Here is a 17,789-nt window from a genome sequence, read left to right as displayed (position 1 = left end):
TTCATTTATGTCAGTTGAGGTGTAACTTAGCTGATGTTCAGTGTGCAGGAAATCACATTAGTGCCCACTTTGAGCATACTACTCTCCAAGGCAGCCTGCTTAAGGAAATCATTGCTGATTTTATTTTGCAACATACTGGTGATGATACAGAGGAAGAGGTCATTCTGACATTTATTGGTAGAGGCTCCATTTCACAATTGATTATATTTTCTGCTCTCTGACTCAGTTTGTTCAATATTTTGAAGTCAAATGGAATCAGTTTTTTGACCGTAACTCTCTATTTCAGTCCCTGGTGTGAGGTATGGGGGAACATCTTAGTTCCATAGTTGGCCCCAGCAACTTTGATATTGGGCCCCAGGACCAAGCCTTCAGATAGAAATGGAGTTAGGTTCCCCTTTATTCCTTTTTAAATAATCTCTATATCAATTGTGGGAGAGATGTTAGCTTGTGTTCAGAAGGCATCACTAACAAAAAAGTCTTCTGAGCTCCTTATATAGCTAATGTCAACATGTTGTAAATAACCTTATGAGACCAGTGGGTAGAACCACACCTGGAGGTGAGAGGTAGTTTGACCATAAGTACTCAGGATTTCAACAAAATCTGCTAAAAGCCTTAAAGCAAAACCCTCGCGATAAGAATGAGACAATTATGAGAATGGAAACATATAAGCTGACTTTAGTAGCCCCCAAAAAAGAAGTTAAAGAGAAATCTTGGGGTGATCTACTCCAGATAAATGTTATAAAAAAACAGTGTAAAATTTTAGGAGACTGTCAACCAACCTTTTTCTATGGGGGCTGTTAACAGCACAGTAGATTGTACTATGAATTCTGACATTTGGGTAATGCACTTTGAAGGTATCTATGGAAGTCCATCAGTGGATTCTATTAATCCAGACCCGGTACTTCCTAGAGGTGATTCTGTTTTTGTTTTTACTGAGGAGGAGGAAACCGAGAGGATTTTAAGCAAGTCGAAGGACAAAGCTCCTGTCCCAGACGGTGTCTCTGCTGACTTTTATAAGTTGAGCCCTATATTATGGGCCAACATTTTAACTCATGCCCTTAATGCTGCTTGGAGAACAGGTCTACCATCCTCCTGGTCTAAATCCATTATAATCCTGGTCTTCGACAAAGGAGGAAGATCGGGCTCACACTACTACAGGCCTACCGCCCTCATTGATTCAGTAGTCAAGATTATGGTTGGAGAGTGATTCTTTCCAGACTTTCGGATTGGCTGGAGCAAAACAACATAATTTCCATTTTGCAATATGGGTTTAGGACTAGGACAGGCACATTATATGGGTGCTCTAATTTACAGCTGATCATCGGGAAATATACTGTAGCCAAGAGGGGCATGTTAGATCTGGCCTTCATGGATCAAACATCTGCTTGTGATCATGTGAATAGATCTAAATTTGGAATGCTGCTTATTAATATTGGGGTGGATTGTAACATCATTAATTTTTTACATAAGCTCCACACAGTCCTTTCTGCTGCTTTGAAATACAATCAGACTGGAGTTTGTTCTCACCTATAAGTGTGCATAGGGGAGTAAGACAAGGTTGTATAATAGCTCCACTTTTACTTACTCTATACAATAATAATCTGGGTCCAAAAGTATGCACAGCATGGGTCCCAGTTAATTTCTGCACCCCTATATACTGACTGATGATGCAGTATTGATAGCTAGAATGGCAGTGGGGCTTTAGCAATTGCTCAACTCCTTTAAAGTACTATTTTTTTTAAATTTCATACAATGGTTATGGACCCTAGAATCAAATGTTAAAGGGAATATTTTCGGTGATGGTATAAAAATAACTAGGGTGCCTACTTTCTCCAATTTGGGGGTCCTTCTTGGTGAAAGGGGGTAATAGGGCACGCAAAGGAGGGCCAAAAGGAACATAATGTCATGAGCCATAGCGGTGGCTTTTGATTTTGCTTAAAGATTGGAGGCCATACTTGTACAGGCACTTGTGAAAGTTTATCGCGCAAAATGCATCACTATCGCCATCTATGGTAGTGATATATGGGGATACAAGGCCGCTACAGAACTACAAATAGTGGAAAATAAGCTTTTGAGGAGATTGTTAACTGTTAACTGTACCACAATCCGTAGCCTCCTATTTAATTTATGAAGAGATGGGGATGGGCTACATCTCTGATCTGTTAGCCCTTGGTCCACTGTTGAGATGGATCAGGATCTGGATTAACCTGGACCTGGAGTTGAACCAGGCAATTATAACAGACCCTGGAGAAGGTGAACATCATTCCGTGGCTTAGTTACATCAAGAGCCCGGTGGAAAAACTGGATTGTCGTTTATTTGTGTTGCCTAAAGGGATTATGAGGAGAGATCTCAATGGGGTCAAGAGTCATTTTCTGTCCATCAGGTATACGGAGAGAGAATAAGGTAGCTCCCCAAACCATCAGTACAGGCCTTCGTTTTATTAAAATCTTGCCCATCAGTAGAGCCTTACTTAGTAGTTTTTACAATACCTCAGCATCGCTTTTTTTTTACAGGGTTCAGGTTAAACCTTCTGCGTGCATTGGTCACTTGTGATACTCCCGAAGTGGTATAAAGTGGCTGAACTAGACCCCTGTACCTGTGACAGTTTATTTTCCACAAGATGCAATGCTCTATGTGATGTTCTGTTATAAATATTGTTCGCTACAACAACATTTTATATTGCCATAACTAAAGTAAATGGAAAATGTTTTTGGCAAGTAAGACCAGCTCTAAATTACCTTCAAATGTTGTTGAGTCCCCTGAAGTGTTTTAATGTTGCAAGCTTCCTAGCAGGTGTCCTCAGAATTATCAAGAGATGACTTATTCAAGCATTGGGCCACTGTCACTTTTTTGTGATCTGGGTCTGTGACAAGGGCATTCTTCATCATCTTTTTTTATGTAATTGTATTGTTTTACTGGAGACCTTTTTAGATAGTCTTATGATATTGTATCTTTAGTTATATTTGTATGCTTTTATGGTTTTAATTAGCCAAAACAAAATTTATGTTTTGACTTGAACTCCGTGTGCAAGCAAACAAGTGCAATATAAGAGTGCAAAATCCTAATGGACGACTCCTTGCTGAAACAAACAAGTGTAATAAACAATCCTTAAAGAGGATACAATGTAACTTGAGTTTGGGCTTGAATACTTCTTTGACTCCAGTTGAGTCTTATTTCAAACTTCCAAGAAATTGCAAGTTCTTAGGTTTCCGAATTTCTGTGAAAAACCTTCTGACTGTGACAACTATGCTTAATGATTGCCTAGCAAGGATGTTTTGGATAACGAGGACCATAAGCTCTAAGCATTCAAGATAGCCAGCACCATTTGAAAATCTCATTACAGTACTATGGCTCCACAGAACATGTAATCTTTCTTATTTTCACTCATATGTTGAAAGTATACAAAGATTCTTTGGGAATGCATAGATGCAAAGAGACCTACATTCTGTGCAACCCTCCATCCTCTCCTACTCCTGAAGGCATGTATGTTCTAGTACTTCAGAGTAACACATCTCCATGTGGGTCCACCACACAAAGATAAGTGCAGCCCCTACATCCTGACACTACTTCAACCTTTAAAGCCCAAAACAGCACCCTTTTCTGCACTACAAATATTGCAAAACCACTACACGTATTTCCATCCATCCATGTTTAAAAGGTGCTCCTCTAAGTAAAATTCTAATTTAATGTAATTCCATGTTTTGTCTAATTTTCTGGACAACCTTTACAACGCAGTTATTACATCGCACTACCTTTACATAGCAGTGATTACATCGCAACAACCTTTACATCGCGTGTCTTTACAAAGCAACCATTACTTCGCATGTCACTACAACGCATGTCATTACAACACATGTCACTACAACGCAGGCATTAAATCGCAAGTCATTACAATGCATACCATTAAAACGCATAGTACCCTTACACTATCCAACACTCACCCTACTGTTGCACTCACGGGAGTTAGAATAGTAATTTTTACCCCTACAATATCCAACACTTACCTTACTGTTACACTTACTGGAGTTAGAATAGAAATGTTTACCCCTACACTATCCAACACTTACCCTACTGTTGCACTCACTGGAGTTAGAATAGTAATTATTACCCTTATACTATCCAACACTTACCTGAAAAGCAATGTAATGGTATGCATTGTAATGGTATGCGTTGTAAAGGTATAATGCGATGTAATGGAATGCGTTGTAAAGGTAGTTTCTGAAAATGCTATGTAATGGCATGTGATGTAAAAGAATGAGTTGTAAAGGATGTTGCGATGTAAAAACTGCGTTGTAAAGGCATGCATTGTAAATGTAGGCGTTGTAACATCATACATTCATTGTCCATGTGAGGCAGCCATGTCACCAAATATTTAGTGTATTATTCCAAGATCTGCGTACCGTCCACCTGCACCTCCCACCAGCCTTAAAAAAAGGTTGCCATGGTTATATACGCAAAACGGGTGCCCATAGTGATTCCCTGAATCTGTCTATAGATTTTGCCATCAAACATAAAAATTACATTAGGAGGCAGAAGTCAACTCTATCACAAAGCATTTCAGTATGTAAGAAGTAGGCAATAGCCACAGCTCTAGGAAAATGCCTGCATGCATAGATGTGTATGCCTAATACTAGTGTACCTGGTTTTAAACCCTTACACTGCTATTTTGTCCTTTGTACGCTATTGTGGGTGTTTAAAATATCTGCTGAGGTGGCTATTGTAATGCTTGACTCTTTGAAATTTAATAAAAAGATTTAAACCATAAATAATTTGATGCTACGCTCTTTTAACATATCCTAATTGATGTTTGCGGGATAATTTTGTGACTGTTTCATTGAATTTGAATTGTGGGGCTTTTAAAATATCTGCTGCTGCAGTCATTTAATATATTGTAATTCATCTCTGTGGGTTAATTTTGCAACTGTGTCATTGAATCTGAATTGTTTGGCTGTAAACTTTCGAGAGAGAGGGGGCTGGCAGTTCTGGTCTGTCCCTCTGCACTCTCCGTGCGCCAGGCAAGTCGAGCAACGTCACTTCCTGACAGACGCAATCTAGGGCACTTTCACATGCATATAAACAGGGGTGCTGTGGACGCGCAGCAGACGCGTCCAGCGGGAGGGCCACTGGGGCACCGAAGGCAAACCCATCTGCGCCCGTCAGCATCCCGGAGGTGCACGGTGCACGGCATGCTGCCGGTTTTATTGAAAAGCTTGATCAAAGCTGCCAGTATGACAGGCAGACCCTACTCCTTCTTGATGAGGCGCCTACTGGCAAATGCAATGATATGGATACTGGGGAGATCTAACCCGCAGTTGTGTACAATGTAATTGGTGGCTTCTGCGTGATACCCTTTCTCTAAGGCAGACTGACTGTGATATGGGGGAGGAGAATAAGGTAGGACTGAGGGTTGGATTTAAAGATTTTTATATTGAAAACGCGATCCCCACAGAAGCACGAACTCCAGATGTTTGATCTGCTGCAAGAATCCTAGCCTGACCTGGTGTTCCTTACTGAGACTTGGCTCTCGCAAGATTCTAACCCCACCTTAGCCAAGGCAATTTCTCCTGGCTATAAGATCCTGAGATTAGATCGCCTGGTTGGCAAAGGAGGGGGCATAGCGATTATGTATAAAGATAAATATGCATGCAATCACATCACACTGGGAGAATTGGAGGGTGCCAAGTGTTTGGGCTTCCAATGTACCTTATCACCACAACAATTGTTAACTGGAGCTCTCATTTATAGCCCCCTGGCCCGGGTAAAGCATTTCTGAACTCGATTAGCTAGATGATGGCACCTCTGGCCCTTCATTTTAATCATTACATGATTCTGGGGGATTTTTATTTTCACATGGTTATTCCCACTGGCCTTGAAGGAATGACGCTCACTGAATCTCTATCTGTCTTGGATTTAGCTCCAGCAGTCCTGCAAACTACACATAATAAAGGACACACCCTTGATCAGATCTTTACGAATATTAAGCTAGAGGTAATGGCCCCCCTTCCTCTGGTATGGTCTGACCATTTTCTCATCAAATTCAGGATACCCCAACTGGGTAAGGGTCATCCAATAAAAGCTGTGAAAGAAGGCACAAAATTCAGAGCCTTCCACCGATCAACCTGGAGGCCCTAGTTTAAATGCTTGATTCTTTCACTCCCATATTTCATGGTAATACTGATAGTGATGCTCTCCTGCACGGCTCTTGGTTGCTTCAAAATGTCAATAAATTGTCCCCCTTGCAGTCGCTATCATCTAGAACAACCAAACTTTCAGCCCCCTGGTACAATCAACTGCTCAAAAAGCGTAAAATTATTTGCTAAAGGCTGGAAAGGAAATGGTAAAAAATCTATAATTTAGACGCTAAAAGGGAATACAAACAATCACTTAAAGGTCACTATAATAAAGTTTATGAGGCCAAAAAGAACTTTATTACTAACAAAATAGAATTGTACAAATTTAAAAGTAAAGAACTCTTTAAAATTGTAAAATCCTTTACTAACCCGGCCTTGGAGTCGAAGGTTGCTCCGGCCACTGCCGATAGGCCGATGGTGTCAGCAACCTTCTTCTTTCTAAGATGAAGACGATCCCAAGAAACGCTGAGGGAAAAATCACCCTTGGATGGCGATCTATTATTAGAATCTTTTATGGAGCCTGTGCTAGGAGCTGCTCACTCGCTACAGCAATTTCCCCCAATGTTATTGGAAGCCTCCCTAGCTAGCATCAAAAGCCTGAAGTCGGGCTCTCCCTCCTACCCTTGTCCAGCAAAACTTCTAGTGTCTATTGCACAGACAATCAATCCGGTGGTTAATACATTTTGCAACACTTCATTAGAATCTGGACACATGCCTTCTAGATGGAAGAAGGCTAAAATTCTGCCACTGCTTAAAAAAACGTCCTCTGACCCGAGCATTCTAGAAAGTTACAGGCCCATCTCCCTTCTCCCTGCCTTCTCTAAAGTGTTGGAGAAATTTGTTAACTCAGTGATTATTGACTATGTGGAAACCATCAGCCTTCTCCACAGTAGTCAGTCTGGGTTTAGAGCTAACTAAAGCACAGAGACTGCCCTTTTAGAAGTCGCAGAGCACATTAGGGAGAGCTTGGATGGAGGAGGGAAAGCTATTCTGATTCTGTTAGATTTCTGAGTGGCCTTCAATACCGTGCCCCATGACAAACTATTGGACAGGCTCTCGGTATCGGAGACTCAGTTTTAAAGTGGCTTGCTTCCTATCTGAAGGACAGGGTTAAGGAGGTTTGGATTCCTCCTTTTGCTGCTGGAATTCCGAGAATCGATGTGGGTGTCCCTCAGGGCTCCATTTTGAGTCCCACATTATTCAATCTGTACATGTCTCCTTTAGCTGTTTTAGCAAAAACATATGGTGCAAAATTTATTTCATACGCTGACGATACTCACCTCCTTTTCTACTGTGACAAAGGGAAGAGTTCTGTGGGATCCAAGATTAAAATTTGCCTCTCAAAAGTGTTTGCATGGTTAAGATCTAACAAGCTGAAATGCAATCCGGAAAAGTCAGAAATTTTCTTTTTTTGGACCCAATCGCCAGTCGATTGGAGGCTCTGGTGGCCAGAAGATGTGTCGCCACCTCTGGCTGCACAACAAAAGGTAAATAATTTGGGCTTTTTGATAGATGACTGCTTATCTATGAAAGCTCAAGTCTAATCTGTGGTGGGAACGTGCTTTGGCATCCTGAGGATGCTGAGGAAGTTCCTTCCACTCTTGACCTTAGATCACAGGAGATCGGCGGTACAGGCACTGATCACTTCAAGACTGGACTATGTGAACATACTCTATCTTGGTATTCCAGAATATCTTCTCAAGCGTCTGCAGGTGGCACAAAATGCCGCAGCTAGAGCCATTCTTAGGTTTAAAGCTAAGACTCATATGTCCCCCCATCTCAGAGCGCTTCATTGGCTCCAGATAAAGAATATAATCAGATTTAAAGCTATGGTCCTATTCTTTAAAGTTTTGCATGGAATGAGGGCTAAGTACCTGTGCAGAAGGATTGCTCACTATGTTCCTTCTAGAACTTTGAGATCCTCCTCAATGAACCTAGCCACTGTCCCTAGAATTTCTAGTGTCCGGGCTGGGGGCTCCTCGTTTGGGTTCCTTGGTGCTCAAGCATGGAATGCGCTGCTCGCTGCACTGAGAGTGGTGACAGATTTAGCCACTTTCAGGAAACGTCTCAAAACTCTGCTCTTTAACCAATAATTGTGAGCTTTCGTTCCACTCTCTCTGATTTCCCCTTTCCCCACTTTTTCTTGCAATGCAACTGGTAGGGGGGTTCTATTCCGGGGGCATCTAATGCGCCGGAACACTCTTTTAAGTAGCTGTGCGCTATCGAAATGCCTTTATTCATTAGGCACTAACATCAAGTATCATGAGAAGAAAATCCTTTTCCTCTGTAATCCTATCTATAAGTGATAAGAAACCATGACTGTTCTTAATGTAAGTGTCTTATGTGTAATCTTACACATAACTGGTGAATGTCATTGGTTGTGCACATTTCAGCCTCAAACATACCTCACTGATTAACTCTTGATTTTAATTGGTTTTCCTATGATTTACTTGATTTACAACCCCTGCCAGATGGGTTTGGCTATAGGACTTGGTCTGCAGTCAGGCTCTTCACCCAACCTGCTGTGGCCACCCAACATCCACTGCACAGAGGCCCTGGGCCTACCTTTAGGGGTGCTTCACAGCAGAGGTTGGACACATGACGAGGCCTGCAGTGAGGCCCTTGACCTTGCCTCCTGCCTCAGATTGAAGCAAAACACTGATTTTGGCATTTGGTTTTGCTTGGGCTTTATTTTTAAACTGCCTTAAACTCTCGATTCCGCTCCGAGTTGCAGTCGGGGACAAAATGGCAGTAGAATTCATCATTTAAAAAATGCGTTGGTAAGTTCACAAGTCAGATTTTACTCCTGAGACACGTGCCGAAAGCAGTGTTTCTTTCTCTTTTGTATCTCTGGAGGTTCATGTAGTCATTGAAAGTTGGGCCTACTGGCTTTGTGAGGGTAGTAATGCTATAATGAAAGCAGAAATACAATGATTGATCAATAAAACACTATTACATTTATTAAAACTATTAAAACGTCTCAGGATAGTAGCGTTTTACAATGGCATTCATTAATGCATTCAATTATTCTCTACTAACTTTGTTATTGTCAATAAAACATGTCAATATTTAATTAATAGAGTTTGTTTTGTCTAATTTTACACCTGCAGTAACAAGTTTCTTGCATCCAACAGTCTAAAAGCCAAATTCTAATATATTCGTCCTGCCAGGGCTTCTGCACTTCCTGCTGCCCATAAATTGCTTGCTGTATGTAACGTTGGTTGTGTCGTTTGTGGGGCACCACCAAAAGGAATATTCAAATGTGTGGGCCCGCCCTAGATCTTCAATAGAATGATCCTCTTGCAGAGCTGATATGACCCATGGGACAGCCTTTGTTGTGATACAGGCTGAGTGGGGTGCCCTTTTGCTTTATTTTCTTTTTTTAACTGGTTCTCCTGCCCCTTTTGCAGGACATATCCCTGCCTGGCTGACATTGTCTTGTGCTGGGTCGAGAGACAACAACTTGTTTCTCAACTGTGGGCATCGCAGCAATGTCCTTTCTGCATCACACCTCTCTGATGCCCCTCAGACACAAAGCATGGGGAGTGGGAAGCAGTACACCATATTGGTCTCAGGGCTCTTATCCTTCCCAGGAATAGTGCAGGAATTGAGCATGCCAACACTCAATCTTGTCTACGTTCCGCAGAGCCCCCGAGGGATGGTTTGGTAAGAATCGATACAACAATCGTTTTTTGCCTCATTAAGAGTCAATCACTGAGAACTATGGACTCCTGGGAACATCTTGCAATAATAACACTCAATTTTTTTTGCTGCAGTTTCATAGACAGCGAGGGGGGGCAGTGACAAATTAAACATGGAAAGGGGGAGATAGTTTATTCACTTTTCTAGTACCATAAAAGTCTCTTCTGACTTACAAGGTTCAAAATGTCTAACAAACCATATTTTCCGCCCTAATCTAGCCAATCGCATAATTGAAAACTTTGAAGTATGATTAACAGGATTGATTTGTGAGTTTTAACTGCAGAAATTCCAATGTGCTATCCCTTTAAATCACACTCATCACCTTGTTTAAATAGAAACAAGAACTGGGAGGGAACTCACATGGGAGCAGCTTCTCAGCCTCTGGAATTGTAAAGCCCCTTCAAGGCAACACCTAATTAGAATGAAAAAGATAGCTCCTGAGTGTAGATCTGAGGTCAATTACACAATTACAGAGGACTCCAAGGCGTAGTGGTGTGGTTGAAGTTATTTTAATGGTTATTCCCTAACAGACAGCTCAATCCAGCACGTGTTTTGTGTCTTATAAATTCCAATGCCGTTTCATTGGGGCTTAAGGTAATTCTTTTTATCATTACACACATATGTAAAATAGTGTCGCAAAACATAAATAATAATAATAATGAAATGCACTTACAAACAAATTAATGGAAGATGATGGACATGAGCTATACGAAGGGATGAACACATCTACAAAACACATAAAGAGTACAATTGAAAAAAAGAGAACACACTACATCTACTAAAACAAAGCATATATACAAACCAAATTAATGTAGACAAATCTGCGGATTTTCCTCTATCTTTTGGAAAACATATTCCTATGAGAACTAAAATTGGAAAAGATACACATTTTCAACCCCATATCTTTTTTTCCATAGCTGGATCTTCACAAATATTGGCATGCCGAAAACTAGCTAACTGGGCAAGTAGACTGCCAAGTTTCATGCAACTCTTTCCACTGCGTTGAAGGTTATAGGCAAATCCCCAAATGCCTTTTCAATGGAAACACTATCTCACTCATAATTCTACAGTGACTATCACCATTGTTTATATACGCCTTTTCTAAAAATAAAAACGTTAAATAATATAGGCGACACAGCATTTCCCATTTCTTTCAGTCCTAGTAAAAAAAATAAAAAACCATTAACTTTGACATAGCTGCTCTCAGAGCATTAATCAGTACACCTAACATGGTCATCCTTGAAGGCTTGTCCTTGATACAAGCATGTACCAATGAATCCGCCCTAGTGTGGAACAGAAACTTTGTAAATGCAGAACCCAGTAAAAAGATAAACATATTATCCCACACTGCATTTTATTTTCCAATTCCAGTATAGTTAAACCTACTTTTTACTGTTAATGGACTTAAAAATTAAAGCACCTTTTAGAACAAGTGTTTACTTTCCTTGCAGTGCAGCTTTACATTTATATTATGAGTTAAAGTAATACACATTGTTGTATGAAAACGCATTTTAATATTAGCACCTTATGTATTCCCCTGCAAAAACCAAAACACATTCTTCTCTAGCCATTGACAGACTTATTTGCAGTCTCATAGAAACAATAAAAATTACAAATGATATTAAGGATGAGGCTCAAGTGCACCATATCTTTATATAGACTTCAAAAGTCCAATGCATAAATCATGTAATATAACAAAATATATCACAATAATGAGTGCTATGGACCTAAACTACCATCAAGTAGCTTGGGCTTGTAATTTATGCTACAGCCCTTTGATGGAAGAATGGGACCATATTATACAGTTACCAATTGCATTCTCTCTCTCTCTCCCTCTCTCTCTATATATATATCTAACTCTCTATCTCTGTAAAAATATGCATTATGACATCAAAAATGTAATTTAAGAGGTTAATCATAATAGCTTGTGTCAGGACCACCATCCGTTTCAGACCCTCGGCCAACCTCCATTATGTAAGGCGAAACACCATGTACATTTGGTTATGTGTATGTGGAGACAGTCTTCAATTTATTATTATCAGCCACTTTCAACCATGTTGGCCGTACTTTCTTGAATCAAAAGCTGGCCTCTGTTGGTTCCCATGGAATGTTCTTACCTGGCTCATTTCTTTTATTTGTGCAAGATTTCAGGCAGTGGCCTGGTCCCAGTCCTTCTATCACCTAGCATTCCTCCCCAGCCTGAATACGTGGTGCCCCCCAGAGGGCCATTCAGTCTCCAACATTATTTATAAAGTATAAGCTTCTGCTGCCAACTGATCCAATCTTTGGGTGTAAAAATCTGTTGCAACGCAGCTGATACTAAATTAGTTTTCATCCTGGAACATTCACACCTCTCTACCTAATTCAAACAACTTTCTTTTACAATGGTTATTGCCCAACATAAGATGTCATTCAATTTTCTCACATTGAGCTCATCTGCCAATTCTACTGACCAATAGGAACTTTCCAGTATGGCACAACATAGGCAGGCCCATTTCAATGTGTACTCATCATACTCCTTCTAATGAGGTCTTCTATCTGGGTATTACCCTTTACAAAAAACAAATTCCAGTACCTCAAGTACCAGATGTGTGTCAGTCTTGTTTCTACAATCAAAGCCACTCATATTACATAATTTCTTTTATGAATCCTATTTATCACATCTCTATGATCATCACCCTGAGCTAGTCATGCTATGATTATGGTGATAGAATTTGCTTCCATGCTTTGTCAAAAGTCCTACAGAAAGTGCAGTTGATCCTTAATGCCATAGCACCTTTGCCAATTCTTTGTAGACTACGCCCTGAAAGACATCACATACACTGAGATCAATTTCTGTCAGTCACCTCCATGTTATGACCTCATCAAAGTCCAAATCTGGTGCCAGACCATTTCACTTGCCATTAATAATCCCTCTTCTTTTGATTCTTCATTGTCATTGTCAGTCTTTACTTATGATATTCAAGAAACAACTGAAGACCTGTTTTGTTTCCAAAATGATTACTATTGGCAGTGATCAGAAATTATTGACAATCTTCTATGTGCTGTGAAGCCCAGGCACCCATTCACTTTACAAATTCTTCATTACATTACATTATTAAAAAGCAAAAGTACTGTAAAAAAGGTAAGGGCAAATTATGGATAAATTTGTTTGAAAGACCATTCATGGATGTTTGTTAAAGACTCACAAATTCTGTGAAAATCCAGTTACTGTGACGACACTGTTACAGTATGATAGAACTCCATTTAGAGAGACTTTGGACAAGCAGAGGTTACTATGCCCCACTGTGAGGGTTGAATCTTATTACTCCTGATGTACAGGGCCGGACTTACTATGGACTCTGAATAAGTGGGCTGAGAACCTCTTCTGTAATTTACCCTTAGGGTAAGCGTAGTCCAATGCTCTCTGGGAGAGGTGCGGATACAGGGTAGTGAACATGGGCTCACAAATTAGAATGCATGCTGCAGCAGAAATAAATGATTGTCCAGACATATACTTAAGTATATGAAACAAGAGAATTATTTTATTTTCGACTGCTATCAGCATAAATGAGAAATATGACATTCACAAACAGTTACATAGACCCCATTGAGGTCAGGGCTCTAGTGTTTCCATGACGATTCGCTGTCCTACTCCCTGCTCATGGTCGCAATAGGGATTATTCCCACACTCACTATTGGCAACATCAAAGGTATTCCTCAGTAGCAGTCTGAGTCTCAAGAGTTCACTTTGACTCCAATTAAGGTCAATAGTGTTCCAGCGCTACCATGCAACAAGTTCCCCAGGACCACCTGATCAAAAAACATTCTTACATGCTCTGGCAGATGTGAATCATGTGGAGTCCCTGAGTACTCATATCTTCAGGCACTCACATTGGCTGCAGATGTTTTAAGGTGAGTAAGCATCACACGGCCATGGTGACTACACTCAGAGGCTGCAGAGTCTCTCACTTGCAGTCACACTTCTAAAGCCCTCTGCGGCTCTCTCTAGCGCCTCCTGTGGGGAAAGTGTCTGGTTCCTCTCCTGTTGGGGGTTGATTACGATGATCCTGTCTTCGATACTGCTGCAGCCGGTGCAGGTGCGAGCAGTGGAACGGTGGGGCCCAGTGGGGGGTAATTTGATGGACGATGGAGAGGGCAAATTAAATAAATAATTAATTTTCCCTCATCATTGTCCAACGAAATCCCTCCCACCGGGCCCCACCGCTCTTACCTGCAGTGGCCGCGGCTGCTTGGGTCCCTCACTTGAGTAATGGTGCGCAGGTGCTCCCATTACATCCTCACATCTCTGGCGGGAGGTGGCAGATCAGGTTGCAGTTCTTGAGGTTCCCTGTGGCCCACTCGGCGTATAGGAAGACCGTATTTCAAAGCACGCAGGATCCTGCCCAATAAGCACAGTGAATTCCTTTATGACATACCCCACCCTGGCCTATAGGGTCACCACCCGCTACTGCACATTGCTTTGGCCCTTACCGCACTGCTGTCTTTTTCACAGTGGCCCCTCCTGGTATATGGGATTTGTGGCTTGGCATTACGCATAGGCTCCTGCCTGGTCAATGCAGTATGGCATATGGCTCAATTCTCGGCAGCACATTACTGGCATATGGGATTTGCCAACTCTGTCCTGTAGACAGGCAATGATCCCATCAATCAAGCAGCGGTTTTGGTAAGAAGGCACACACTTGTGCTCCTAGGCTCTAGGGTAGGTGGTCCGGAATTCCTGGGTGACATCCCCTCATCCTGCAGGGCGACTAGTAGGCCTTTGCCCTCAGTCCTGGTCACAGGCAGAATCCTTGCAGAGGATCCCCTCCTCACAAAGCCTGTCTTGCTATCTGGCAGTTTACAATTGTTGGGGTCTCAAACTCCCATTCATATAGTCCATTTCCAGATACCAAATGTGATTTAGGGTCTGTTTTATGCTGGGGTTCTTCTTCTTTTGAAGTGTCTACTCCTCTGCTCTCTCTTCCCATTGAAAACAGTCTGCCACAGCAGGAGTGCCTCCAAAGTGCCTAGAGTTTACACCTGGCTGTCAGTCACAGTGATATATGCATTAAAAGGTTTGTCTAGGGCCCCAGCTCTACTCCGTATGATTCTCTTATCATACCCATCTTCTTACTGTTATATGTAAAGGGGAAGCCTGGCTCTCTCCTCGCCAGTGTGTGTCCCACCCAGCATACAGAAATGCAGCAATACACAAATATTTCTTAAGAAATCTCTCTATTTCCTCTCTATGTTTGACCATGCAGGTCTTAGTTACCCAAAATGGAACCCAGGTCTCTACATGTATTGTACCATTGACCGGCACACGGGGGCCCAGTGCATATATCCAGCAAAGCACACACGCTGCACAGTACTGTAACCTTCATGTATTTTACAACTCTTAGGAACATATACATCCGTCCCATGCAGTCACCATTTATGCACTGCACTGCATCGTATCCTTCATGTATTGCACCACTCATAAGCACACATAAAACCATAATATGCATTTAAAATGCATGCACTGCACCCTTCATGTATTGTACCACTCATAGCTAAACATACATTTAGCACAGGATTTTAACATGCATGTACTGTACCCTTTATATATTGTGCCACTCACAGGTACACATTCACGAAGACAGTGAATGTATCCAGCACATATTGCACAGCACTACATTCTTCAGGTACAGTACCACTAATTGCCACACACATACATCCAAGGCATGCATTTACACACTATACATTACTGCATTCTCCCTGTATTGTACCCTTTCCAGAACACATATACACCCAGTGCAGATATACCTCTCCTGCTCTCTGCATCACTTCACACCAAACTGATGTAGACCAAGACGAGTTAAGCACAGAGTACATCCAAGGCATGCATTTACACACTATACATTACTGCATTCTCCCTGTATTGTACCCTTTCCAGAACACATATACACCCAGTGCAGATATACCACTCCTGCTCTCTGCGTCACTTCACACCAAACTGATGTAGACCAAGACGAGTTAAGCACAGAGTAGCAGAAATAATAAATGAGTGAGCTGGTAGGCCTCACTCCAGTGACACAGGTTAAAAAGGCCTGTTCACTCATACTCATTCCTTCATGGCATCCTGCCCACCCTGCGCTTGTGCTGCTTAACTCCTGGTGAAGGCAGTAGCCTTCCACCACTATGAGAGTGGTGCTTTGGACGCCTCCTCTAGACCAACAAAACAGTCATCTCTGAGGTACAAGGGTGCACATTAATAATTATTCAAATAACTTTTCAGACCTAACAAATTATAAAACATAAAACCCACGGAAATCTAAGAAATCCGTAATTCACACCCACCCCATGCACTGATTAAAAATGGTCATTTCACCCAAACACTGGGTCATGTTCACATGGGGTATTCAGAGCATGGCCTCATACTACACTTAACACCTCCTCAGCTCAAATCCTCTTGTGCTTGGCAAAATGGTTATGCCTGTTTAGGGGGTGTAAATCCTGCTCAAGCAATAGCCACAATCCTTGTTAGGGTGAACCACAAAAGGTCACTAAATTAACATGTGCTTGACACTTTTGTAGCCTGGAACAAAAGGCAATGTGTATAGTATTTATGTAGCATATGAACAGTAATAAAGTGAAAACACAACTCAAGAAAACTCCCACTCCAATTTAGAAGAATAGAGTAAAATGTAATACATTAACACCAAATCAACAAGAATCCAATCAGTAGAACCAGAGATTTGCAATGTTAAAAATTCCAAGTGTGTATAGTGCCTAAAGCACAAAGCAATATGCAAGTGAGCTGGTCGTGTGAGACTGGGAGAAAGTCACAAGTTCAGGCTGACGCAGATGGAGCTAGGGCAGATATATGGACCAGGTTAGTCCTGCTGAAAAAGTTACCATCTTAAGTCTAGTACAAACAGTTCCGCTAAAGTTGGAGGTTGACGCGAGGAGCAGGAAGAGTGTCATGGATAGTCGTCACTGTAGCGAGAATAGTCAGTTGGGCATCATGGATGGTTATCACTGTAGCGTGAAGATCCTGTCAAGTGTTGCAAATGGTCGTCGTTGCTGGATATTCGCATTCACAGTCAATGTGGTCTATTGCTGCTGCAGTGTAAAGTGCAGATCTCTTGCTGTCACTGGGGTTTGCTGTACCATGAAGAGTCAGGTTCACCAGAGCTTTGCATTTGTGATCAGCACAAGTGGCAAGACCTTAACGTGGAAAGTCTGGTTTGTGTTTTCTAAGAGCCCAAAAATTCTGGATTTCTCCTTTTCTTCAAAGCAGAATTCAACTGATACCACACCAAGGATCAAAAACCTGAGTGGCACGTCTTGGGTATCAGTACCTCCCTCCAGAAGTGGTCAGCAGAGCTAAGACAGGTCCAGTCAGCAGGTCAGCCGGGTAGATGCAGGGAGGCCTCTGGAGTTCGCTATGCCGCTGTAGCTCTAACAGGAGGTCAGTTAACTGAACAGTGGAGTCACTTCTGCCTGGGGTGAAGAGTGCAGGTCTAGTCGTCAATCTCAGGAAGCAGGGGAAGGCCTCAAGCATCAGGGCAGCAGGGCGTCCTTCTGCCATAGGATTTACTGGTCTAGTAAGTGGGAGAAGCTTCTGGAGTTTCCCTCTACCTAGGTGTCTGGAATTTTCTGTATAGGTCCAAGTCTGTCTGGGGGCATATTAAGGTAGTATGAAGTCATTTTGGGGTGAGCTGAGCCAGTGCTTTTGCAGTGCAAGTTTGGTAGGTGACAACCCCGCCCCCTATCAAGTCAGAGATGACACATTCTGCCAACACCCATACCCTCCTTTGTGATACTGTCTAGGAGGATTACGCAAATGCCAACTGCACATAGTCATGTGACCCAGGAACAGACTGCAGTAACCGAATGGTTAGGGCTAGAAAATGCACATTTTCAAAAAGTGGAATTTTTCGAATTGGGACTTAAAATGTGACTTTACCATTGACATGACATTCCCACTG

This window comes from Triturus cristatus, chromosome 6, assembly GCF_964204655.1.
Source record: "Triturus cristatus chromosome 6, aTriCri1.1, whole genome shotgun sequence".
Lineage (NCBI taxonomy): Eukaryota > Metazoa > Chordata > Amphibia > Caudata > Salamandridae > Triturus > Triturus cristatus.
Note: the sequence above shows the minus strand (reverse complement) of the source record.